The sequence below is a fragment of the Rhinopithecus roxellana genome, chromosome 20, assembly GCF_007565055.1.
Source record: "Rhinopithecus roxellana isolate Shanxi Qingling chromosome 20, ASM756505v1, whole genome shotgun sequence".
NCBI lineage: Eukaryota > Metazoa > Chordata > Mammalia > Primates > Cercopithecidae > Rhinopithecus > Rhinopithecus roxellana.
Window position 1 is genome coordinate 78,508,952 of NC_044568.1, and position 27,215 is coordinate 78,536,166.

Consider the following 27,215-nt stretch of genomic DNA (forward strand, 5'->3'; position numbering starts at 1 on the left):
CAACTGTCCCCAGTTTAGTGGGAGACAGGCCAGGAGGCAGGCAGCTCCCCCTACCCCAGTGTCGAGGCCCCCATGGAGCAGGGAGGAGCTGGGATGAGGAGTGTGCTTACCTGGGCCATCTGTCCAGACCCATCTCAGGGGTCTCCTCCTCCTGTACCCCCCCACCTCCACTTCCCTGCTGGCTCCTACAGCCTTTGCACCCCCTTCACATGGTGCTTTCGGGGCATCACGTGGGATGCACCCTCATCTCCTATGAGTTCAGCTAGACCTGCTCAGCACAGCAGAAAGAGAGAGAGAAGGGCACTCGGCTTCACTGGAGTGGCCTGCCCCTGCCGTCCCTCACAGTGAGCCTGGGCCCTGGAGTGGGGACATTGGGAGAACCAAGCACTTTTCCTCAGTCAGTGCGATAACCATGGCCATACTCGTCCCAGTGAGTATGAGTCTAGGACTCAAAAAGTGCTTCAAGGCCTCCTAAACCCTGGCTGACACTTCCTGTGACACTCAGGCAAAGGAACAAACAGGCTTCCAGTGTAGAGGCCGGGAACATGCCCTGCTGGACACTTCAGTGATTCTGTCCAGACTCAAGGGTTGGAAGGCAGGCAGTGACTGGTCACATTTCTCTTCATATCTATACTGCCTGGCACTGAGGAACCACCAAATAAATCTGTCTTAAAGCAAAGAGGGCGTATTTTTGAAGAAATAAATGTCAGCCAAGTGCCGAGGGTGGGCACATGCACCCTGGGCACAGCACAGGTGGAAGAGGGCAGGGCTTGTGCAAGACTGAGCAAGAGGAGGTAGAAGGCGAGCCAGGACATGAGGGTGTGGCAGTGCAGAGAAGGGGCCCCTTTGAAGGACAGGAAAGTGGGCTAGGAGCAGCTCCAGGAAGCCCACTTCCATGGCACAGTTAGCAGGGATGAAGTAGCAAGAGTGGAGGCGGCAGCTGGTGGAACACACCTCTCTCATCCCAAGTGAGAGGACAGTGACCCAAACCACAGTGCGTGCAGGGACAGGGCAGGCTTGGTTAGGAGGGAGGACCCACAGGCTTCCTAGCCTGTTGGGGTGGAGGGGTGACGAGGGCCTTTGGACGACAGGCAGGTCCTATCGTGCACTTGTAGAAGCCATGGTGGTTAATTTCTGCCTTCTTTGGTAACTGTGGCATTAGGAAGCAGGACTGACCCCATTCCTCTAAATGATGTCCTGGTCTCAACCTTTCCTCCAGGGTACTTCCCAGTTGTACAGGGCCCCTTCCCAGCCCGTGGCTGTCGTAATGAACCGCCTTGCTGTGTCACCTTCAGGTGACCAAAGATGAAGGCTCCAGGGGCTCAGAGGGGAAACCGAAGGGTAACGTGAGTCAGGGGTTCCAGAGGCTTGACCCAGAATCTCCGCGCCTGTCCTGGGCAGGCCAAGCCTGGTAAGTTTCCAGCCCTAAGGTGTGATTGCAGTAAACCTTCTGGAGGCCAGAGTCGGCTTCATCTACAGATGCGAGGTTTGTGGGAGGAGGCAGAGTGCTCTTGTGGCTTAACGGGCCCTCTTGGCTCCAGCTGCTCAGAGGAGGGGCAGCTGAGAGCCACAGGAGGCCTTGCCTCTGAAGTTTGAAGCATTTACAGGCACCACCTCCCCCCTACAACTTTTTCCAGGCCACATCAGGCAGCTCCCTTCTTAAGAAATGACCTTGTGTGTCTCTTTTTACATCTGAGTTCTTTAGAAAAATCTCTCCCTTTTTTCCTGTGGGGCCCTGCATGCCTGCCTTGGCCCCACTGCCCGAATGTGCCTTCTCTCATTTCCCTCCTGCCTCTGCCGTGTAGTTTCTAACATAGCTCAAATGTGAAAAATTAGGTTTGCATGGTTGCCATGAATTTTACATGAATCACATTTAAATCAATAAAGCCTGTAGAATGAATCAAGTTATCATTATTATGAAGAAGTAGGGGGCTATTTAAAGGGGCCGTGGGCCTTTAAGCACATAATGGAAAAAGTTTCCTACTACTGGATGATCCCCGATAAAGCACTTAACCTTTTGCAGCTCTGGGCTCCCTCAGTACCCGAGATGCCTTTGAAGTTTCTACTTTCTTCTTAGCAGGTGTGATCAAGCAGAACTAGAATGAAAGTCACATTTTCCATGACTTGTTTCTTATTTGAACAGTTGCTAATCTTTTTCTTTTTTTTTTTTTTTTTAAGTGGGTAGTCTTTTAAATGACATTCTGTTTCAAATGTGTGAGCTTGGGATCTTTGATGTAAATAGCAGGAAAAAGTGGGCGGTAATGTTATGGAACGTGGAAAGCCTGCCTTTTCTAGGTCGTGCTTTTAGAGCAAGAACCAGAGAGAAGAAAGGAAAGAAAGGAGAGAGAAGATGAACAAGAAAAAAGCCCGTTCAGGGGTCACGGCTGGAAAGGCCCTCATAGCAGCCTGGCACATCATGTTCTGACTCTGGCTGCAGGGCTCCCCCCACCTCCCCATTTTCACCTTGATCAGTCCTGACATTCTGTCCATGGGCCAGCTCTGGTCTGTGTGTTGGGAATGACCATTCCAGGGACAGAGAGGCCAGACAGTCAGCATAGCTGAGGGTTTGCCACAGTGTTCTGGACAGTTGAGTAAGACAGGAGCTACAGCTGGGCACAATGACTCATGCCTGTAATCCCAGCACTTTGGGAGGCTGAGGGAGGCAGATCACCTGAGGTCAGGAGTTCGAGACCAGCCTGGCCAACATGGTAAAACCCCATCTCTACTAAAAATACAAAAATTAGCTGGGCGTGGTGGCAGCCACCTGTAATCCCAGCTACCTGGGAGCCTGAGGCAGGAGAATCACTTGAACCCAGGAGGCAGAGGTTGCTATGAGCCGAGATCGTACCACTGCACTCCACCCTGGGTGACATAGTGAAACTCTGTCTCAAAAAAAAAAAAAAAAGAGCTAGAAGCATGGCTGTAGCATAAGATTGGCACCAGATCAGACCTTCACTTGGGAAGTTAACTCAAACTCCTGCGTTCAAGCAGTCTTTCCACTTCAGCCTCCCAAGTAGCTGGGACTACAGGTGCACACCATCACACCCAGCCATTACCTTTTAGTTACATAAATACTGTGCAAATACCTTGTCCTTGTAAGAAAACAAAACTAACGCCAGATACCATGGCTCAAGCCTGGAATCCCAGTACTTTGGGAGGCTGAGGCGAGGGTTATAGGGGATCACTTGAGCCCAGGAGTTGGAGACCAGACTGGGCAACATAGCTAGACCCCATCTGTAAAAAAAAAAAAAAAAAATATGTAGCTGGGTGTGGTGGTGTTCATCTATAGTCCCAGCTGCTCAGGAGGCTGAGGTGGGAGGATTGTTTGAGTCCAGGAAGTCAAGCCTATACTGAGCTGTGATGGCATCACTGCACTCCAGCCTGGGTGGCAGAGTGAGACTTGGTCTCAAAAAGTAGAATAAAATAAAAACTAAGCAATTTCCACCCCCCTCATCCCAGTTCGCTGGGTAACTACAGTCACAGTGGGTATGTTTTCTTCCAGACCTGTCTCCCAAGAAGCACACAGAGACCCACAGGAGAAATACAGACCATTGAAAGTTTTCTAAATTTATTTTCTGATTATAAAAGTATTATCTATTCACTGTAGAAAATTAAGAAAAGAGAAACAAGCATTTAAAAAACACTTGTAACCATACCATAACCCAAAAATAACCACATGAGTTCATTTTATAAAAATGAGGTCACCCTGTGCACACTGTTCAATAACCTTCATGTTTCCCTCCAGGCCTTGAGGGGTGTCTTGCGCCTGTCATCACCAAGCTGTGTGTCTCATCAAGACTTTTCCAGAGGTGGTGCCTGAGGCAATTTTTGGTTGGCAAACGTAGGAATGTTTTGTCCATGTACATAATTATGTCTTCTATGAAAGATGATGTTGATTTTGCCTTGGGGTAAATGAAATTTTCCTTATAAATTTCAATACAAAGGGAGGGACATAATCTAAGGAAAACATCACATCAATGGTACAGGTGGACAACAAGGAAGAAATCCTTAGGATGGTAAGGAAATGACTGAAGTTTAGGAACCACCATTTTAACAGCATTTAAAAAAAACTGACTGTATAACATGCCACCATGAGGGCCTGCCAAGATTTAGTTTCCCCGTATCTGTGAATTTTTCCCTTTTTAAGTCCTCCCTGCCCCGAGTTTGAAGTTCCCTGTAGCTGAATCTCTACACCCAACCATGAGCACGGCTGTAACCTAAAATTCTAGAACAGGTTAAAGGACATGCCCAGCTGAAAGACTTCTTTGCCAATTGCCAAGTTGCCCTCCAGGAAGGCTGTCCCAGTGTGAGCAGCTGGGTGAGTAACCAGCGGCTGTTTTCCTGGTGGAAATTCACAGCTGTGAGTAAATGCCTCACATCCCTTACCAATTTTCTTATCTGAAAGATTTAATCAGCTCCCTCGCCCTTGACAGGTTTCTTTCTCTGTGTTTTGGGGGTCTCTGTAAGTGCCTTTTAATATTTCCATGGTGTATGTTAATCTTTCATTAGAATTTGATGCATCAGAAATATTTTTAAAAGGCTTAGTTCAATTAATTTCCTTCCCTGCCCTATTATTTTACTTCCTTCTTTACCTGAATCATTAATGGCAAAGAGCGCTGACACAGAACTGAGTTCAGGGCTGCTCTAATTAACTCCCAGGGATGTTATGAGCAATCCATCAGTCCTGGGCTTGCATTACAGCCTCCATATTTACCAGTGTGTTTTTCAGTGAGCTTTCCCTGCCCGTGAAACATCCAGCGGCTTTTTGGCCCCATTGGTTTACATCTGTTTTATGAATGGCCTGAAACATCTTGCCCCAGTGTCTCAGAGTGAGATGAGGAAAAGGATTTTATGCTTTGCTTTGTTTTTTAATTATCCATGGGCTGTGAGTTCCTTGCATTATAATAGCAGGAGCACAAGCCTATGATTAGACTCCACTAAGTTCAGTGTTGGCTCAGGGTATGACCTCGGGCAGGTTTGTCTCCTCAGCTGGCCCACAGGGCAAGGGTGTAGGGAGGTCTCTCTCCCCCAGATGATGCCAGAAGGCCAAGTGGTATGCAGACTTGGCTGTGTGATAGAATCACTTGGAGAGCTTTAAGGCTCCCAGTGCCCAGGTCACACCCCACACCCATTAAATCAGACTGTCTGGGGGCAGGAGCCAGCATCTATGTTTTCAGTGATCCCAGGTGATCCCACATGCAGTAGCATTTGGGAGCCACAGCTCTAAGGATTAACCGAGGCCTCTGCAGCACACACTAGCATGGTGGCCAACAGTGAGTTCTCAGTGCCCACCCCTCAACAGAAAAGCCAGAGGTGGAGACACAGAAGTCAGATCCTGCTTGGCCCCATCTGCGAGGAATGGCCGTGTGAGCCTGTGTACTGTGAATGCGTGTCTGTGTGCACCAAGGATGCAGGAAGGAACAGGGGACCAATTGGCAGGTAGCCTTTTCTTCTAAACTACTACCAGGTGTTTGCATCCCAGCCTGTTTAGTGTTGCTGCTGAGTCCCCTCTGCCTTGAAGAATTGTCGGGCTCCTCAGTAAGGGGACGCGGGGTTCCAGATGTGGCTTCCTATGAGCTGAGCTGAGCGTGAGGGCCTTAGTGTGGCCATCCGTAATGGTATTTGGGATCTGACAGGTCTCCAAACCACTTGTCCATAGACCCTCCAAGGCCCTGCACCCTGAGAACCAGCCTGGTGGGGCTGGAGTCCTGAAATCTGCACTTTGTCCTAGTGCCGGGTGCCCCAGGCTGCTAATGGGCCTCCCTTCGAGGAACCCTGGATCCCTCCCAAGACGCTGTGTGTGAGCTTCAGCCTTTCCAGTTGCCTGCACGTTCTCGCCCAAGTGCTGTGTGTGGGAGTAACTTTTCAACTCCTTCTTTCAAGAGCCTTTCCCTCCCCTCCACTGGGACCAGTCCTATGTGGCAGCCAGGACAAAGAGATGCCCAGGCAGTGAGCAAGTCAGACCCTGCTCATCCTCTGAGGCCAGGGTGGAGGGAGGCAGGTGGCCCATAAGGAATCCCTTCCAGCAGTGAGACCTGTGGCACCCCATGCCCATTGACCATACCTACTTCCTCTGTGACATTGAGAGAGCGCTGTGTGGGAACGTGCTTTCTGTGTGCCTGGCAGGGAGCGTGGTGGCTAAGGTGAGGCTTGGGAGCTATAGCCCCCAGGCTGAGCGAGCCGAGAGCCAAGAGTGCATATGGCGAGAGCACCCCATTCCTTCCAGGTCAGGGAGCTCCAAGGCCCTGGGCCAGGCTGCTTCATGCCACCTGGGTTTGCCGGGACAGGTCATTCTCATGCACGGCTCATCGGCAGACGTGAAGCAGAGCTGTTTCCCACGGTCCCACACAGTGGGCAGGGTCTCTTTTTCTTCCCTCTAACCCTTCGCTGTCCAACACAGTAGCCACTAGTGGCTGTCTAAATCTACATTAATGAAAATTAAATTAAGGTTAAATAAAATTAAACATTTCTGTTCCACTGTCAAACCACATTTCAAGTGTTCAGTCGTAGATAGCAAGACAACAGAAAAAGAATATTTAATGGTATTTAATTTTAATTGAAATGCAAATAGCCACATGTGGTGGCTCTGTACTAGACAGCACGGCTGTAGGACATTTCCATCAACGCAGAAAGTCCTTTTGGGCAGCGGCGCTGTCTGGCAGGTGGGGTAAAATCGGGAAACAAGAAAGGCATGGGTTTGGGGTCGTTCGGGATCCCAGCTTCGTCACTTTCTAGTGTGTGGCTGCATGCTGTCAACCCTGCTGGGGCCCAGGCGTCCTCGTCTGGGACTGAAAGCCCAGATTTGTGTGGCTACTTCCTCACCCAGATGCGAGGATGGGGCAAATTGAGGATGGTAACGGTAACAGAGATGTGGACTGGGCACTCACTCTCTGCTTTCATTCTTCCCTACCTGGGACCCACGTGCTGTTTTCACCCCTGTTTACAGATGGGGAAGTAGAGGCCCAGAGCCTGCGCTGTGTTTAAGTGCCCAGCATGTGGCAGGAAGCGAGACAGTGGGGATTGTGATTCTTATCTATCTAGCCAGAGTTGCACCTGGGGTTTAGAGGCACAGCTGACTGGGTACCAGGCTCTACACCCCTGCCAAGTGTCTGACCACAGTGGTTCTTCCTATGACACACTTATTTACTATTGGACAACCTGACTAGCTCTTTCCTTACCTTTTGCCTAAAAAAATTCAATCCATGACTTCCTCGCTCTGAACTTGCCTTTGTGCATCAAGCTCAAGAAAGTGCAGGAGTTTCAGAGCCAGTCATACCTTAGCAGGGACGTAAGACTGCGGGGTACTCAGCAACTTGGAGCCCGGGCTTTCTCACCACCTATCATGCCCTCTTCTAGTCCTGCCAAAATCTCCTGTTTCTCTTTCGCCTTTCCCTTTCTCCGCCTGCTGGTGGATTTCCTCTGCCCAGAATTTACCAAGAGCAGCTGAAAGCGGTGATTCGCACACGGCCCGGCCGAAATGAAGTCACCCCTGCTCCTGCTCTGAAAGCCGCTGATCTCTTTCTTAGCACAGGCAGCCAAATGTGGTTTACACTTCTGGTCCAGATTTCACTAACTTAATGTGGCCCAGAGAATCTTTTTACAAGATTGGGGTTTGGTTTCAAGCACATAGAGGGACTTGGACCTGACTCACTTGGGCATTTCCTGCTTGGGGTCCTGGGAATTGACCTCTCAGAAGATAACATTAGCAGCACAACCTCAAGTCAGTTACTGACCCTCTCAGGGTCTCAGCTTCCTCATGTGTAATGTTCAGATAATGGTACCGCCTGGGCTGGATGGTTTTGAGTGCTTAGTTCAGTGCCAGGCACTTACTAAATATTACACTGTAACTGTTATTATCTGAAATTAGCATAGTTTTATGTTTGCAAATGGCTGGAAGTTTTGAAGAGTTTATTTGCAGGGTTTGCAGATGAACTTGGTAAACAAAGTCTATAACAGGTTGAATATAGCTTCCCATTGTGCTGGCACAGTTTATACTAATAGATTTGTTTCAGTTACTGCTTTATGGTCTGTCTGTTCAGACTGTGGCTGCACGAGGACCAGACCTTCATTTTCACCCCTCCAGCCCTAGTACCTGGGACTGTGCTTGGCCCATAGTAGATACACAGTAACTGATGAATTAATAAATAAAGGAACAAATGTCTTGTTATTTTTTTTATTATGCTTAGTAAACTCTCTTCATGTTGTATTTTAAGTTCCAGTCCAGGTCTTAATTATAAACTTCCAATTAAGGGCCTGAGTTACATTTCACTGAATAATCATAGGCAAAAACCTTTAGTTCTCGCAGTGATCTTCCCAGTGTCCCCAGTTCCTGGGCATCTGTTTATACTCCTAGGTGTGGCTTTAATAAGCCACCCTTGCTGAGGGGTCCCCACCCTCTGCAGCCTCACGCCCACCAGCCCTCACTGCCCTCTTCCTCATATCCAAGCCCCAACAAAGGACAGGAGTTTCCCAAACTCACCATGTTCCCTCCTGCCTCTGGCCCATGGCACATTCCCCTTCTCTGCATGTCCTTGACGGTAGCACTCTGCGTGTCACACTCTGTATGTCTTGTTCATTCTGTTTTCTCCCCACTGGGCTGTGAGGTCCTGGAGAGCAGGGACTGAGCCTTTTATCTTGTCTCTCCAACACCTTGGATGTCCAAGGTAGGCATCCCTCGTCTCCACAGACATCTGGTGTGCACATACTGGGTACCTGGCCATGAGCAGTCAACAAAAATGACAAAAATCCCTGCCCTCATAGAATTAACATTCTAGAAGGTACTCCATAAAAGTTTCTTGAATGAATGGAGCTCCCTTTCTTATTTTGCCCTTCATGAATTTCATAGGTAGTTCATGTGCAAGTTCACTTTTTCCTTTTCTTTTCTTTTTTTTTTTTTTTGAAACAGGGTCTCCTGTCACCCAGGCTGGAGTGCAGTGACTCAATTATGGTCACTGTAGCCCTGACCTCCCTGGGCTGAGGTGATCCTCCCACCTCAGCCTCCCGAGTAGCTGGGACCACAGGTGCACACCACCACACCCAGCTAATTTTTGCTTTTTTTTTTTTTTTTTCTGTAGGGACAGGGTCTTGTCATGTTGCCCAGGCTGGTCTCAAACTCTTGGACTTGAGCAATCTGCCTGCCCCGGCCTCCCAAAGTGCTGGGATTATAGGTGTGAGCCACCTCACTTAGTTCTTTTTTAAAAGAATTAAAAACTCAGAGGGAAGAATAGTTGAGATTCTCCATTTTTACCATGGCTGAAACAGTTTAAATAAGGCCATCTGATTGCATGTGTGGTATTGTATTCCACACAGTTGTGCTGGTAGGATTGTATTTCACTTAAATCACATGCTTTGAGAATGTTGCTCTGCTGCCAAAAGTTTATTGGTAATCAGTTACAACACAAAAGATGAAAAACGTAAAGCAGGGAATTTGGTTGGTGAGGTATACAGCTTTTGTTTAAGTCCAAAGGTACAGCTTGTCTCCACCAGAGGTCTATATTTTACTGTTAATGTTTGAAGTATACTGAATTCCCACAAGCTAATTAAAAATCAGCCTGCTATGCCGGTAAGCATTCACTCTGTGAACTAATTTCTGCCAAACGGCTATAAATGTGTCCCCTGGTATGAAATTTAGGCGTTCTTTCCCATCAGAAAAGAGGCATGTGGTTTAGTCCCAACCTCTTCATTTGAGTGACAAGGAAGCTGAGGCCCACCCGGAAGGGTCGGTTGCCCTGACTGAGGCCACACAGCCTAGTAAGTGGCCCCACTGGGCATCAGACCCAGGCCCCTTCTGCATCTCAGCTCAGGGTCTTCCCCACCAAACCCTGCTGGTTCTTGCTGAGTGGAACTCAGAGAGCTGCTGTTACTCCTAAGTGCCAGGCACTATCCTAGCACCTTACAAACATCATTGAGTTTTCATAGTAACACTATAGGGACAGTACTGTTAATATCACCTCCATTTGCTGATGAGGTACCTGAGGGCCAGAGGGGAGACGGCAGCAAGCCGAGGTCCCACAGTGGTAAGGGGCAGAGCTCGGTGTAAAGCAGCAGGCAGCCTGGTCCTCACTATGCCTTCATCACAAGGCTGAGCCATCCCTGGAGGCTGAAGCTCAGGGACAGACACAGAGGGAGGGCCAGAGAGATGGGCAAGCGAATGCTCCCCAGACCTTCTGGCAGAAGTGAGGTGAGGAGCCTCAAACCACAGAGGTTTGGTGGAAAATGGGAGGCTAGTGCTGGGCCCAGAAGGGTCAGATGCAAGAATATGCTGGGGAGGAGCTGGCAGTTCCCCCAGTGAGGCCCGATGGCGCCACTCTCCACTTCTGCTTGGCCCGTTGCTGGGCTTCTTTCAGGATTCAGTTTAAAACATTACCTCCTGACTGGGCACAGTGGCTCACGCCTGTAATCCCAGCACTTTGGGAGGCTTAGGTGGGCGGATCACCTGAGGTCAGGGATTTGAGACCAGCCTGGCCAACATGGTGAAACCCTGTGTCTACTGAAAAGACAAAAATTAGCCAGGTGTGGTGGCGCGTGCCTGTTGTCCCAGCTACTCAGGAGGCCAAGACAGGGGAATCGCTTGAACCTGGCAGGTGGAGGTTGCAATGAGCCAAGATTGTGCCATTGCCCTCCAGCCTGGGCAACACAGCAAGACTCCGTCTCAAAAAAATATACCTCCTGCAAGAAGCCTTCTGTGACCCTTGGGCTGTGTCATGGCCTCCCTTCCAGCAGTCTGCATCCTCCTGATCTTCCCCTGCTGTGGCTCTCTTCACATGGCATATAATTGTCACTTGTTTGGGCTCCCGTGCTAGACAGGAACCCCTGAGGGACAAGTCTTGCCCATCTGTGTGGTCCTCTTTGCCAAGCACAGAGTCCAGCACCCCCAGAAATGTTTGAATGAAAAGTCTGAGGCAGTGATGAATGGGTGTACCGGTCCCATCTCTGAAGCCTTTTCTTCCCCACAACTGGCCTATGTCGGAGGAGAGTCTGGGTTAGGTGTTAGCAGGAGAGAATGCCTCCTTGCTTAGAAGAGCCTTGAATGCCAGGCTCAGATCCATTTGACCAGAAGAGCTTCCTGAGGTCTGGCCAGCATCTGTGGGTACCAGGACACCCCACAGATCCTGTGGCACCCACAGATGCCTTCTCTAGCAGTGTTAGTAATATAGATCCGAGAGTCAAGTTTTGTTTTGGGGAGTTTTTTTTTTTTGAGACAAGGTCTCACTCTGTCGCCCAGACTGGAGTACAGTGGTGCAATCTCAGCTTACTGCAACCTCTGCCACCTGGGCTCAAGCAGTCCTCCAGCCTCAGCCTTCCAAGTACCTGGGACCACAGCCACGTGCCACCATGCCCGGCTAATTTTTTTTTTTTTTTTTTAAATAAAAATGTCTCCCTAGGAGACAGAGATGGGGTCTCACTATATTGCCCAGGCTGTTTTCGAACTCTGAGCTCAAGCGATCCTCCCACCTCGGCCTCCCAAAGAGGTGGGATTACAGGTGTGTGCCACCACACTCAGCCTATCCCAGAGGTTTTAACGTACTCTCTAGACTATGTTCTCTGCCTGGGGACCTCACCCCCTAAGGAAGAATACCCTGAGCCAGTATCTGCTCTCTGGAATACCCTTGTGTACTTTTCTGATGAGGTGCCTTATAGAGGAAATCCAAGGGAGAGAGAAGGTGTAGCTCCATCTTCAAGAACTTCTATCCAGAGAGAGGAAGGAGAGGCGGGCCTACACCACAAAGGTGGAGAAAACTCACAAGCCCTCTCTGCACGCCAGCTTATTTGTTCCCAACAGCATTACTACAAGGTAGGGTGTCCTCATTTTTCAGATAAGGAAACAGCCTCTGAAGGGTCACCCAGAGTAAGGATGCGTCTGCCTCCTTCATCTCTGTAGCCCAGTACCCGACACACAGTAGCCCCAGGCACATTCAGGGTAGAGAGACCCTGACCACATCCTGTGGAAGGGTCCAGAGCAGAGCCATCACAGAGGGCTTCCGAAGACCAGGATACCCTTGTTCCTGGGCTGCTGGGCTGCTGAACAGCAGGGAAGAGGAGCTGTGTGAACCTCGATTCCATGTGACTTTATCTGGCTGCATAATAAAGAGCTTAGGTATTCAAATCTTTTCTTGGAAATCTCAAGTATTCCATTCGGCTGCCTCACAGAGTTAGGTAACTTTATTTACTCATGCTAAACAGTGCCATTTTCAGAGAGGAAATTATGCAATGTACTATGCAAATGTGGCATTCCGAGAGCAGAGATAAGTGTGGTCACCGGTGCATTATAAGATGAGATCGTGTCTCTGGCAGCAGGGTGTCACTTGATAAGGGGATATGCCAGACTGTACTTGGAACTGCTGCTCCCTTGGACTCGGTTTCTGGTAATTATGTTTTCACCAAGTTGGCAAGCTGTGAACTGCATGTATTGAAGAAGTGGAACAAGGAGTGAAGCTTTTGCAAGTTGCTCATCCTTAAGTAGACTTCAGCAGTCAGAGAGGCTGCCCCCATACATGTCCTGGACACATGGGAACAAGAAGGGTAATATTCTCATCCTCCATTCTCCCAAGAAGAGTCTTAAAATTTGACACGGGTGAAAGATGAAGACATGCAACTGGTTTTGTTGGCCACTTTATGAAAACCAGTCACCTCATTTTACTAGACACAGCATATGCCTTTCACACTGAGCGAAAGGAAGTAGCTGTGGAAAACCCCACCTTTGGAAGCAGACAGAGCTGAGCCCAAAGCTAGCACTTCCCCCAGCCTGTGGGCACCTGGGGATGAGGCACCCAGCCTCCCCAAGTCTTCAGCTCCCTGCCTGAGAATGGCACTTTCAATTAGTTATTGCTCCTGGGCCGTGTACCAGTCACAAAGACAGCCAACCTGTCACACAGTCACTGCTCAGATAGTTGCTGAGTGAGCCAGTGACAGATGTATCTACCTCTGTCTGTAAAGTGAGCATTGATACAGTGTCCTCAGTGGCCCTGAGTACCCTGGGAGACATGAAGATTCTGCAGGGTTAAGAGATTCTAGAAAGAGTCCTACGGAGGGCTCCATCCAAACTCTTTCCATTCAAATCCCTGCTATTCAACTTGGGAACCAAGTGGATTTTCACAGTGATGGGATCCTGTAGTCATCACACAAAAGTGATATAAAGGAGGCCAGAAAACTAATAATTTGAGTGCAGGTTCTGCATACTGACCAGTCACCTTCTGTCAAACCTGTTGTAATTTGCCTGAACTTCACGACAACCCTAGGAAGTCCATTTTCCCCCCAACATTTTATTTTGAAACCTTTCAAGCATACAAACCAAGTTGAAAGAATTGTATAGTCAACACCCTCATACTTGTCTGCTTGTCTTATCACGTATCTACTTTATCCACCAAACTTTTTGCAGCAGGGAGTTAGGGTCTCTGTCACCCAGGCTGGGGTGCAGTGTTTTGATCATAGCTCGCTGCAGCCTCGAACTCCTGGGCCCAAGTGATCTTCCCACTTCGGCCTCCCAGGCAGCTAGGACTACAGATGTAAGCCACCACACCCAGCCCAATCTTCTTTTTTTTTTTTTTTTTTTTCTCCAAGATGGGGTCTTGCTATGTTTCCCAGGCTGGGATAGCTCTGGCTGTGTTAACCAAGCTGGAGTTTACAGGCTTAGTCTTGGTGCTGTAGCCTCAAACTCCTGGCCTCAAGCAATCCTCCTGCCTCAGCCTCCTGAGTTGTGGGACTGTAGTTGCATGCCACCACACCTGGCTTCTCTTCCTTTTTTTTTTTTTTTTTAAAGATACTTTATAGGTGAGGAAGTGAATCTTTTTTTTTTTTCTTTTTTTTTTTTTTGAGACGGAGTCTCGCTCTGTCGCCCAGGCTGGAGTGTAGTGGCCGGATCTCAGCTCACTGCAAGCCTCCCGGTTTTACACCATTCTCCTGCCTCAGCCTCCTGAGTAGCTAGGACTACAGGCGCCCGCCACCTCGCCCCGCTAGTTTTTTGTATTTTTTAGTAGAGACAGGGTTTCACCGTGTTAGCCAGGATGGTCTTGATCTCCTGACCTCGTGATCCGCCCGTCTCGGCCTCCCAAAGTGCTGGGATTACAGGCTTGAGCCACCGCGCCCGGCTGGAAGTGAATCTTTTTAAAAATTTATTTCAAAGTAAATTGCGGGCCTCAGTAGACTTCTCCCCAAATACTCCAGCTTGCATATCATGAAATAGAGCTATAAAATTATTTTATTACCCCCCGCCTATAGATGAGACAACTGAAGCAAAGTCACATGCCCAGGGTCACCACAGCTACAAGGTGGCAGAGTTACCAGTCAACTTCAGGCACTTGGCCCCAGGCCCGGCTTGGACTTCCCCTGCATGGCTTCCCCTGCATTCAGACCTATGCTTCTGGGCGGGGAAGCGGAGCTGGAATGTGTTAGGAGAACACAGTTTTCTTAACAGTGCTCTGCCAGTTACTCTTGGTAGTGTGGGCAGAGGGGTGTGGAGAGGCGGCTGAGGCCAGGACATCAGTGTGGCACCTGTAACGGGAGGCCCAGTGATCACAGCTCAAACCTTAAAACCAAGCACTAGGTCCCAGTTTCCCCAGGTGACTGAATTTCAACAAATACCCCATTATCTCCATACCTCATTGCTAGTTTCCTTTGCAAATCCCAGAAATGCCACCAGTATATATATATTTTTTCCTCTTCGTATTAGAGGGTGCAGCTCATAGGCTTGGCAGTAGAAAGGTGCCAAGACCCACTCTCCATCCAGGAAATATCACACTTCACAACTGCCCCCTTTTTGTGCTGGGAAGGAATGCTTTAGGGAGCCACAAAGGAGACAAAGTAATTGATTGCTGCTTGCAGTGAGTAACCCATAAGCTGTTGCTGGGTTGATGGAGAAATGGTTACTTAATTTTCTTCAAAGGATTGATTTGACTGTCAGGAGAAGCAGCCAACCTAATTGAGTGTGCTAGTTTACACCCTCGGTGGGAACAGTCTCAGCTCTTCTTTCATCTTCAAAGTGTTCTGGAGTATGAAGTCCCCCACTGGAGTTAGTTGAGGCTCGGGAAGGTCCAGATGTCATATCACGCTGTTCTGCCTCCTCCGGGTGATCTGTAGAATTTACCAGGGCCCAGTTCCTTGTCACTGCAGCTCTGCTGGGCTTGCACTGGAATCAGCAGTGGCTTCCTTTTCAAAGCACTCAAGTTAGCTCCCAAGGAAACATGATTTTTTTATGCCCCAGAATGACTGCTGTTTTCAGTTTTCACTGGATTCTGACAGGGTGGTGACCTGGGAGAGATGCATTGCACTGTCCTCCCGAGCTGTTGATTGACCCCTCGGACCACCTAGGCTTCCTCTCCCCTCCACCCCGCAGTGAGCCGTGACTCACCAGGTACTCCCCAGCGGTGCAGTACTGGTGGCCAAGGCCCCTCCTGCAGCTGCGTTCTGTCATCAGGGAGCCATGCAAGGCTAATTTTTCCCTCAAGTCACCAATGTAATTCTGTGCCACAAAGAACCATCTCCATCCCACAGAGGCTGGTGCCCCAAGTGTCCAGCAGCTTGGAAGGGCAGCCATCCTTCTGCTGGTGAAGCACCATGAAGGCAGGCCGCTCACCGGTCTTGCTAACTGATGGATTCTGGCATATGAAAAGAGCCCAAGGGGCAGACACCCAGCTTCAGTCTCCCCTGTATGCCAGGAAGAGAAACTCTCAAGGGTAGAAGAGAGACAGCATTTCCTAAGCCAAAGAAGGAACTAGGTCTGCTGCTCAAAGAGGCCACCAAGTGCCTTGTGAAAGGGGGACCTTGCCAAGGCAGTCCAGGAGCATGGAGGTGGCTTCAGGTCCTCAGCCTCCAGGGAGTTAAACCCTTAGGGCTTGCCTCTTGAGAGCTCACATCATTTGACTGTCCCCTTGCCAGAACTAGGCATCTCCCACCCTCCGCAGCTAGTCCAGGTGGAGGGGGCACCAGGCTGTGAGGCAGACAAGTGATCTTCTCTCTGGCCTCACCCAGGGGACTGGAATGGCACGTTTCGATCAGCTTGTTCAGGAGAGTATGAAGTTCACATGGCCATCTGGCTGCATCCCTCGGCCACATATGTCACTCATCAGTTTGTGTCATTGGGGAAGTCACTTGACCTGCCGCAGTTTGTGTCCACCTCATAGGATCTGGGACCCTATCAAGTGGAAAGTTGGGGCTTGGCATATAAAAGCACTTTATAAAGGTTGGTCTTGGTGCCAGCAACAGTTGTCATTGATAAAACTACTGGGTGCAGGCCGGCCACGGTGGCTCAGGCCTGTAATCCCAGCACTTTGGGAGGCTGAGACGGGCAGATCATGAGGTCAGGAGATCGAGACCATCCTAGCTAACACGGTGAAACCCCATCTCTACTAAAAATACAAAAAAATTAGCTGGGCGTGGTGGCAGGCACCTGTAGTCCCAGCTACTCGGGAGGCTGAGGCAGGAGAAGGGCGTGAACCCAGGAGGCGGAGCTCGCAGTGAGCCAAGATTGCGCCACTGCACTCCAGCCTGGGCGACAGAGCAAGACTCTCTCTCAAAAAATAAATAAATAAATAAATAATAACTACTGGGAGCGGGGGCCTTAATTCAAAACAGCCCTGAGTTTTTTATTTTTTTTTTTAGATGGAGTCTCTCTGTCACCCAGGCTGAAGTGCAGTAGTGCGATCATGACCCAGTGCAACCTGTAACTCCCAGGCTCAGCCTGGGACCACAGGTGTGCACTACCACTGCCAGCTAATTTTTATTATTATTTGTAAAGACAGGGTCTTGCTATGTTGCCCAGGCTGGTCTTGAGCTCCTGGGCTCAAGTAATCCTCCCACCTTGGCCTCCCAAAGTAATGGGATTACCGGTATGAACCACCTCACTCAGCCCTGATAATCTTTCAGTACATGGCTTTAGAGAAGCCATGGAATGGTGCTGCATCCCCAACTCCGGTGAAAGCCAGTGATGCTCAGTGTTTTTTGCCATCCCTGCACCACCCACAGGCCCCTGAAGTTCCCCCTCACTAATCCCTGGTACCAGTGCAGACTCTGGAATAGAAACAAGTCAGGCTGGAGTGGAGGTGTGGAGGGGCCAAGACCACAACCCGTCCCTCACAGGTGCAGCCACGGGCCCTCCCGATCTCCTATCAGCTGTGGGCCCTGCTCTTGGAATTCCAGGGTGAGCTGGCCTTTCCCTCAGGGGATCAGTGTTCCCTGTTCCTCAGCCCCTCCTGACCTCTGATTAACCACACGTGCTTGAAAGATTTGCTAATGTTTACTGAATTGCTCATTTAAATTCCAGCTGTGGCCTAAAACAGGCTATTGGATTTCAAAGCCTTGGAATTCTGCTGGCCTGGAGATCCCCCTGTAAGGAAAAAGACTTCCATTCTAAATGCAGTTGGAGCCACCAATGCCAAGAATTAAATTATGGATTGGCATCCATATTTCATTGTGAAGGGATTATTTCAATACAGCAAAAGTCAGTCAGCCCTATTTATCGCTCAGTAATGAGCTACAGTCTGTCAGAGGGGGGTGTGGGGGAAGGCTTCAGCCCAGGAGCTAAAAGAACAGTTGGTTGAGAAGTCCCTGGCCTCCAAATGGGAGCAGCAAAAGACATTAGCTTCCTTCCATCCCATGCACAAATACTTCTTCAGCACCAGCCATTGCCCACACCCCCTCCAGGGAGTATAGCAGCTAGTGATACCGGTCGGGGCCCCTTGTTTTGGGAGCTTACAGTCTGGACTGGGATGCTTCAACACAGTCAAGAATGGCAGGCACTGGAGTGGGGCTGGGGATTGGGGAAAGGTAGAGAAGGACTGGGAGAGCAGCCGGGAATGAGGGGTCAGGGGAGGTCTCACCGCAGAGCCAGGGCGGCCTGTGTATCTTCCATATTCCATGACCTTACAGGAATTCTGAAAACTGAAAACCAAGATTTATTTTCTCCCTCTGAAGAGACTCATTTAGTCAAGAGTTTGCATTCAGACAGCATGACTACCTTAGGCAGAAGGGTTCCAACGAGAGAGTCACGGCTCTAGCAATGTCATGGCACTTCCGAGCAATTTGACTTGTGCTGGGAGAACGCTACGACCCCTTCTGACAATGACCACCACCACCATAGCTTGGATCTGTGAGGCATGCTGGACGCAGCCCCATGCCCCTCCCAGATACCCTGGACCACCTGCAGGTGGTTAAGTGTTCTTCATATAAGGCAGAAACCTGAGACTCAGAGAAGGGAGGTGATCTGCCCAGGGTCACACAGTTTAATATTTGGCAGAGCTGGGCTTTAAACCCAGTCTCCACAGCACTAAAGCCCAAGCTCTTTTTATCAGGCCAAGTTGCCCTCATTCTGCTCTTCATGGTAACAGCATGCTTTTTCTTTCATGCTTTTTCCTTTTCTCTTCTTCCTTCCCAGCATCTTAAAATTGTTTTGGAAAATGGTTATACTAATTTCCCTTCATTCTGCTTAATACTCAGATCTTCCGAGGTCCCCAAAACAGCCAATCCTGAGTTATTTCTCTAGGCTAGTCTTCTGAGATGCAGCATGTAGCTTCTTGGTGGTACTGAAAGAATTTTAGAATTTTAAATGTGCCTGGATATAGCACTAAAATTACCATCACAATTATCTATTGCTGAGTAACCAACCACTTAAATTAACTTCATGGCTTAAAACAACTATGGGAATTCATTTTGCTAGCAAATGTATAATTTGCCCAGGGCTCAATGGGAATAACTCTGCTCCACATGGCATCAGCTGGAGTGTATGGACTGGGAGCTGGCTGTGGGCCTGGACCTTGGTTTCTCTCTGTGGGTATATCCATGGCTACTTGGGCTTCCTCACAACATGGTAGATAGGTTCCAAGAGCATTTTTATGACCTTGCCTCAGAAATCACAAAGCATCACTTCCATTGGAACTCTTTTGGTCTAGACAGTCACTGAGGCCCACTCAGGTTCAAGGAGAAGGGTAGACCCCACCACTTGATGGGAGGAGAGTCAAAGTCACACTATAAGAAGAACATGTAGGTGAGAAATATTGCTGTGGCCATCTTTGGAAAGTATAGTCCGTAAGAAAATCCATTTCAGTGCCCCTCTAGTCTGTGCTGTTACACCAAGGAGAAGGTGTCAGATTCAGACTAGTTTGTCTTAGAATCTCTATAACTCAGATTTCCCTTTTTTATCAAAAGAGCAGGCATTAGGCTGTAATTTAATAAATGGTCTTTTCTCCTCTAATCAGTTTTCATGTTTACCTTAATGATGGTAAGTAATTCTATGTTTCCATTCATGGTAATGATAGGAAGTTTCCTTCTGAAATTTGTTTTAATAGAATACAAATGTTTTAGAAAAATTAAGCATAAGCTCTCATTTGCTGCCATGAATTTACTCTCGCATGTGCGTACGAATAAGAATGTTCCTTTGAATGTTGTAGCAAAAACTTCTAAACTCTCTGAATGTCCGCCAGTTGGAGAGCTGTTAAATGATGTAGAGTTCTCCCTACCGTGGGAGAGAATGCAGCTATGAAAAATCACAAGGAGTGTCTCAGTGCCGATGTGCCATCAGAAAGTGTCAAAAGCACAATGCAGGCAGTGTGGGTGGCATGCCACCATTTAAGAAAGGAAATGGAGAGGAGAACATAGCCACCTGAGTACTTGAAAATGCATAGTGGACAGATAATAAGAGTCCGTGCAGTGGTTGCCTCTGCAGAGGGGGACAGGAGACCCTTATTATCCTCTGTAAAAAGGTTTTATACCTTTTAAAATGGGAACCTAGGAATGTATTATCTAGTGAAAGTGGTTGATAAGTTTAATATTTTCAAATAAAATAGAATGGGTCAGGTGTGATGGCTCACATCTGTAATCCCAGCACTTTGGGAGGCCAAGGCAGGAGGACCGCTTGAGACCGGGAGTTGGAGACCAGGCCGGAGAACATAGCAATACCTTATCTCTACAAAAAAAAGATTACCCGGGCATGATGGCACACCTGTAGTCCTAGCTACTTGGAAGGATTGAGTCAGAAGGATTGCTTGGGTGCAGGAGTTTGAGGCTGCAATAAGCTATGATTGCACCATTGCAGTCCAGCCTGGGTGACAGACCTATCTCAATCAGTACATACATACATCCATACGTACATACATACATACATACATATGGCATGCAGGAAATTTTCTCCCCTCCCCAAAGAAAAATGAAAGGTAATACCTGGAAGTAGGAGGGCCATGTCACCTTTCCTTAGAACAAGGTTCTGCTAGGAGGCATGTTATACCTTCAGGGTCCTAGGGACGGTGGAGACATCTGCCATCCTACCTTTTGCCTGTGGGGTCTGGTTCCTTCCCAGAATGGAGGCTTGATCTGCATGGCCTTTCATGGTCTTTAGCCTCCCACCTGGGCCCTGAACTCCTCGAGGTGGGGGGCCAAGCCTCATTCTTAGTATGGGTACTTAGTGCCTAGTACAGAGCCTGGCCCCAGTGGGCACTAGACTATGCACCTGCACATGTGAGCTGAGCTGGACACCAGAGCTCTGGAACTCACAAGTCTGACTGTGAGAAGAACTCACACTTTGGAAACATCCACAGCTATGTCCCAAGAGTGCTGTCAGAGAGCTCTTGGCTTCCCGCCATCACCTGGTTCTCAGTGATTGTCTATCCTCTGCATGATCAGGCAGAGCCCAGCTGGCCAGCAGCTTGGCCTAGTGCTGCTCCCCACCCTTGGCTAGGCCTCATAAAGACCTGAGTCCCTTTGTGTAAAACTGTGGAAAGAGACTCACTTATTTCTTTATTCAATTTTAAGTGTGCAAATAACATACCTATTTTCCCTTTGGAAAATCAGAGCAGTGTGTAGAAACTAAAATCGGCCTGTAATTCCAGCACTTTGGGAGGCTGAAGTGGGAGGATCCCTTGAGCCATGAGTTCGAGACCAGCCTGGGCAACATGGCACAACCCCATCTCTACAAAAAATAAAAAATTAGCTGGGCATGGATGGCACGTGCCTTTAGTCCCAGTAGCTTGGGAGGCTGAGGTGAGAGGATCACTCAAGCCTGGGAGGCCGAGGCTGCAGTAAGCCGTGATCGTGCCCCTGTACTCCAGCCTGGGTGACAGAGTGAGACCCTGTCTCAAAGAAAAAACAGAAAGAAAAAAAAAAACTAAAATCACCTTGGAGCTTCTTTTTCTACTCATCAGTATGTTCTTGAGACTTGGCTCTTTTGAACTCTCTGGAGAGCGAATTCATTCCATGTCGTTGCTCCTTGGTGTTACACAGAAGGAATAAACACATTTTAGTTAGGCTTTCCCTTGCTGGAAAATTGAGTCTTCACAGTCTCTTGGCCCACACGTGTGAGTGTTTTTCTTGGGAACATACCAATTGCTAGGTCATAGAATGTGAAACTTTCGGTTTTAATAAATAATGCTAATTTGTCCTTCAAAACAGCTATGCTAATTTATTCTCCCACTAGCAGCTTTTGAGAAATGCCAGTTTCTCTGCAACCTCATTATACCTGACGTTATCAGACATGTTTATTCTTGTCAATCCTATGGACAGAAGATGGTATTTTGTTTTGATTTGTTTCAAGGTTTCCCACAAGGATGGCTCTGTGTGTGTGTGTGTGTGTGTGTGTGTGTGTGTGTGTGTGTGTGTGTGTGTGTGTTTATTGGCAGTCCCCATTCCTGGCTGCCCCCTTCCCCTCGTCTGTGAATGGCCTATGCAAATCCTTCACATTTACTAGTGTATCTTTTGCCTCTTAAATCACATGGATGATTGATCTGATCATTGTCTTCTGATAATTTTCTTAATAGAATCCTAAGCCCCACACCCGTAGAATTGGAGATTCGATGGGCAGTGAGATCTGGGGATGGTGGATGGATGATCAGGAAGCCTCATGTCACCTATCACCTGCACTGACCTCTCCTTGCCATGGCCACTCCTGAGTGTCAGGCAGGGAGGCTGCCACATACCACGACAGAGCCGCCTGCCACCAAGTCCTTCCCATGGTACCTTAGCACTCAACATACTCCTGCCGGCTGCCAAAACGTACACATGAAGGCTGCAGGCAGAGGCTTTAGAGGGTGGGCCGAGTTGGATTCCATTCAGCAATTCTCTCCTGGATTTATCCTCGACCTAAGACCCCATGGCAGTCCCACGGTGACTAGCCCGTGTCCCCCGGGGCTCCACAGCCAGGGTGTGGAGCAGTCGAAGACTGGGGCAGGATACAAGAGTTCCCTAAAATGATACCTGAGGGGACCACAAAGGAGTCACCCAAAAATGGTGATCACCAGCATTTCCTTGATCTCCCTTGGGAATGGCGTTCACTTGTAATCCGTAGAAGCCACTTCATTTCTCTTTAACTGCCCCACAGCCTCTGAAAAGCGAGAGGCTCCCTCCCTGGGATCCTTCCTGTCTCACTGCTATGGCCGCATTTTAGTTTTCTTATGAAATCTCTCACTGTGTTGTCACAGGGCTTTGATGTCTCAGTTACATTTCTGAAAGCTGTTCTGTTCTGGGGTTTTATCCTTCCTTTTTTGTTGTTTGTGGTGGAGGTGGCAAGTCTTTCTTCCGCTGAAGCCCCTCAGGCAGCCAGGCTCTATCTATGAGGGAGTCGCACTGCCTGGGACAAGCCCCACTGACACTGACACCTATGACTGTGTCCGTTTTCACAGATCAGACTCTCAGATGCACTTCTCTTGTGAATGTGGAAACAGAAAGTAGTCAAGTTGTCCTGTGTAGAGTGAGGAAAGGGAAAGGAGAGGAGGGGGAAGGAGGACAGAAGGAGAAAGGAAAGAACATGTTTATTGTTTTTGTTCTATTTTTAAAGAGCAATTTTTAAAATATTTCCGTTGAGAAAATGCTTTAAGTTTTGTTTGTTTGTTTTGAGTCAGGGCTCATCACTGTCGCGCAGACTGGAGTGCAGTGGTGTGATCACGGCTGTCTATAGCTTCAACCTCCCTGGGCTCAAGTGATCCTCCTGCCTCAGCCTCCTGAGTAGCTGGGACTATAGGCACATGCCACTACAGCCAGCTAATTTTTCTACTTTTAGTAGAGATGAGGTTTTGCCATGTTGCACAGGCTGGTGTGGAACTCCTGGGCTCAAGTGATCCACCCATCTCAGCCTTCAGAATTGCTAGGAGTATAGGCATGAGCCACCGGCCCTGGCCTGTTTTAAGTATTGAGTAAAGAAAACGAACCCTACACTACCACAAAGAAAATGTTTGTAAGAATGAATATGATGACTTCCTTTTTTAATAATGTAGAAGACTAGTCATCTAGAGGGTCATCCAATATGGAACTAAAAATTTATCCTAAGATATACATATTATTATACATTTTATGTTAATATAATACATTTCATAATATATTAAAACACACATTTTATTTTAATTTTTTTTAGAGACAGGGTCTCACTGTGTTGCTCAGGATGAACTCTTGGGCTCAAGCAGTCCTTCCACCTTGGCCTCCCACAGTGCTGAGATTACAGGCATGAGCCACTGTGCCCAGCCCTAAAATATATTTTTTTAAAAATATTTTCAAATACCTGACTGGACTGTTGGGAAAGGAAAGAAGATTCTTGCTATAGATAATAAGAAAGTACAACTGGGCCAGATGTGGTAGCGCATGCCTGTAATCCCAGCATTTTGGGAGGCCAAGGCAGGCAGATCACTTGAGGCCAGGAGTTCGAGACTAGCCTGGCCAACATGGTGAAACCCTGTCTCTACTAAAAATAAAAAACATAAAAAAATAGCCAGGGGTGGTGGTGTGTGCCTATAATCCTAGCTTCTAGGGAGGCTGAGGCAGGAGAATCACTTGAACCTGGGAGGCAGAGGTTGCAGTGAGCTGAGATCGTGCCACTGCACTCCAGCCTATGCAACAGAGCGAGACTGTCTTAAAAAAAAAAAAAAAAAAGGTACAAATTCAATAAAGCCTATCCGGTGCTGGGATTTGCTATGGGGGCACCTGGCTGACTTCAGGGGTCATGTGCTAGAGAGAATAGAGGGAAACACGAGGCCTGTAAAGACCAAGAGGCAACTGGGTGACATCCAGACGAAACCAGAATCTCAGACAGTTTACACTGTTGGAGGGTTGAACAGAGGCGTATGTTGCTGGGGGTACCCGAAAAAGGAAAGAGAAGTTTATCTAAATTAAAAATCTGTGCTTTTAGATCAGGATGAAAACTAAAAAAGGAGAGGGGGGAAGTCCTTGGAGAATGCATGAGCCCAAGTTTGTTATTGCGTGTTTTGGCCAGAATTGATACCATCCATGTTACCCTTCTCCTCCACCAATAAAGTTGAGCCAAATATCTGGTTAAAGTGCTCCCAACAGAACCTTTTGGGGTGATGGAAGTGTTCCACAACTGGGATGTAGTAATGCATAGCTCTAAATGTACTAAAACTCAGCACTATCCAAAATAGTGAACTCATGGAGTCAACCCAGGTGCCCATCACTGGTGCACTCGATGAAGAAAATGTAGTACATATACACTATGGAATACTACACAGCCGTAAAAAAGAACAAAATCATGTCCTTTGCAGCAACATGGATGCAGCTGGCAGCCTAAGCGAATTAATGTGGGAACAGAAGACCAAATACCACATGTTCTCACTTATAAGTGGGAGCGAAACATTGGATACTCATGGACATGAAGATGGCAGTAGGAGACACTGTGTACTGCCAAAGGCGGGGGGGTGACAAGGGTTGAAAAACTATTGGGTACTATGCTCAGAAAAAGAAAAAATTACTAAACCTCAAACTGTATACTTAAAATAGGGGAACTTTATGGTATGTAAATTATAGTTTAATAAAACTGTTAAGAAACAACAAAACATCTCACCTACCCTCTTCTCATCAGAGACTTGTTAATGCTTTGGCACATTTTCTCTGTACTAGTGTTTCTTTGTAGGGATACTTTTTTTTTTTTAAACAAACTCATGGTAATAACATTTTTATCCTCTTTCATTTAAAATTATATTTTCCACAGTCATTGCAATTATTTGTAAAACATGATTTTTAACTTGGGCTTATTATATGTGTTTCAAAAGTATGTCTTGAATACTTTTCTCATTTTAAAATAATTTTAAACAGTAGAGTAGAACGTAGAACAAAAATGAAAGTTCTGCCCTTAATACTTCTCCCACATACACACTCCTACCCCCAGTTCTTACCTCGCTCCTCATGGGGAACCACTGTCCACAGTTTGGTTAAACAATTTTTAAATGGGTGTATAATTTTGCATCTGGTGGGGAAAAAAAATGTACTCAAATAGTTCTCCTGTTTGGGGACATTTAGGTTGTTTCCGGACTGAGCTCTCTCATTTAAAACGTAAGTGGCAGAGGATTACATACACCAGTAGACTGTAGATCTAATGGTCCTATGTTACTCTGGTGATTTCCAAGTCAAGGGTAGGCATTAAATCAGACATTAAATTTGGGGATAACTTTCTTTTTCTTTTTTTTTTTTTTTTAGACAGGGTCTCGCTCTTGTCACCTAGGCTGGAGTACAGTGGTACATTCATGGCTCACTGCAGCCTCTATCTCCTTGGCTCAAGCAATCCTCTCACATCAGCCTCCTAAGTAGCTGAGAGGCTAATTTTTTTTCTGCTTTTTGTAGAGACAGGGTCTCACTATGTTGCCCAGGCTGGTCTTGAACTCCTGGGCTCAAGCATTCCTCCCACCTCAGCCTCCCAAAGTGCTGGGATTACAGGCACGAGCCACCACACCCAGCTAGGGATAACTTTCAAGTAAGAGAAGGAACCTGGCATATGCACAGGACTCCTATGCACTAGACCCCATGCTTTTCCCGCCTTTTCTCATTTGACGCACCAACCAATTCAAGATAAGGGACATAATTCTCATTTTACAAATGGGAAAACTGGTTCTGAAGGGCCAAGTGCCATACACATCCAATGCACAGCCACATACAACAGTGCAGGGCTTGGCTCTAAATTGTCATATGCTGAGTTGAGGGCTTGGTGATTCTTTCGTGGCTCAGGGGACTCTTGCTTTACTGTCTTTATTAACTAGGTGAACTCAGTTTAACCATTTACTTAATTAGGTGAACTCAGTTTAACCATCACAAGTATAAACTGCCATCAGTCTTTAAAGAAGCACAGAAATGTTATTGAGGTTCTTGGTTTAAGTAAGTTCCATTTGTCTATTTTTGGCTTTGTTGCCTGTGCTTTTGAGGTCTTAGTCATACATTTTTTGCATAGACCAATGTCCAGAGAGTTTTCACCTAGATTTTCTTCTAGAATTTTTGTAGTTCTGGGCCTTACATTTAAGTCTTTAATCCATCTTGAGTTGGTTTTGTATACAGCAAGAAAGAGGGGTCCAGTTTCATTCTTCGGCATATGATCATCCAATTTTCCCAGCACCATTTACTGAAGATGGCGTTCTTTCCCCGGTGTATGTTCTTACCAGTTTTGTTGAAGATCACTTGACTGTAAATATGTGACTTTATTTCTGGGCTCTCCATTCTGTTCTGTTGGTCCATGTGTTTTTCTTTTTGTTATTTTTTGAGACAGGGTCTCATTCTGTCACCCAGGCTGAAGTGCTGTGGTGCGATCTTGGCTCACTGCAACTTTGCCTCTCAGGTTCAAGCGATTCTCCACCTCAGCCTCCGGGGTAGCTGGGACTACAGGCACACACCACCACGCTCAGCTGATTTTTTTTAGTTTTTGGTAGAGACAGTGTTTCACCATGTTGGCCAAGTTGGCCTTTAAAGTCCTGACCTCAAGTGATCTGCCCACCTCGGCCTCCTAGAGTGCTGGAATTACAGCCATAGCACCCAGCCTGTATATCTGCTTTTATACCAGTACCATGCTGTGTTGGTTATTAGAGCCTTGTAATTTGAAGTCAGGTAGTGTGACGCTTCCAGCTTTGCTCTTTTTTTGTTTGTTTTGAAACCAAGTCTCTGTCACACAGGCTGGAGTGCAGTGGCGTGATCATGGCTCATTGCAGCCTTGAACCCCACTGGGCTGAAGCCATCCTCTCACCTGAGCCTCCTGAGTGGCTGAGACTACAGGTGTGGGCCACCACACTCAACAAATTTTTTGCATTTTTTGTAGAGGTGGGGTTTTGCCATGTTGCCCAGGCTAGTCTCCAGCTCCTGAGCTCAAGCAATCCTCCCTCCTTGGACTCCCAAAGTACTGGAATTACAGGTGTGAGCCACCACACCTGGCCTAGCTTTGCTCTTTTTGCTCAGGTTTGCTTTGGCTATTTAGGCTCATTTTGGTGCCATATGAATTTTAGGATTTTTTTCTAATACTGTGAAAAAGTTGGTATTCT

General features: G+C 47.6%; 1 protein-coding gene across 6 annotated transcripts in view; it reads left to right on the top strand.

The window, feature by feature from the left end:
• Nucleotides 1-27,215, top strand: part of CLEC16A (C-type lectin domain containing 16A) — a 239,121-nt gene that overhangs the window by 147,136 nt on the left and 64,770 nt on the right. The gene's annotated exons all lie outside the window — the stretch shown is intronic.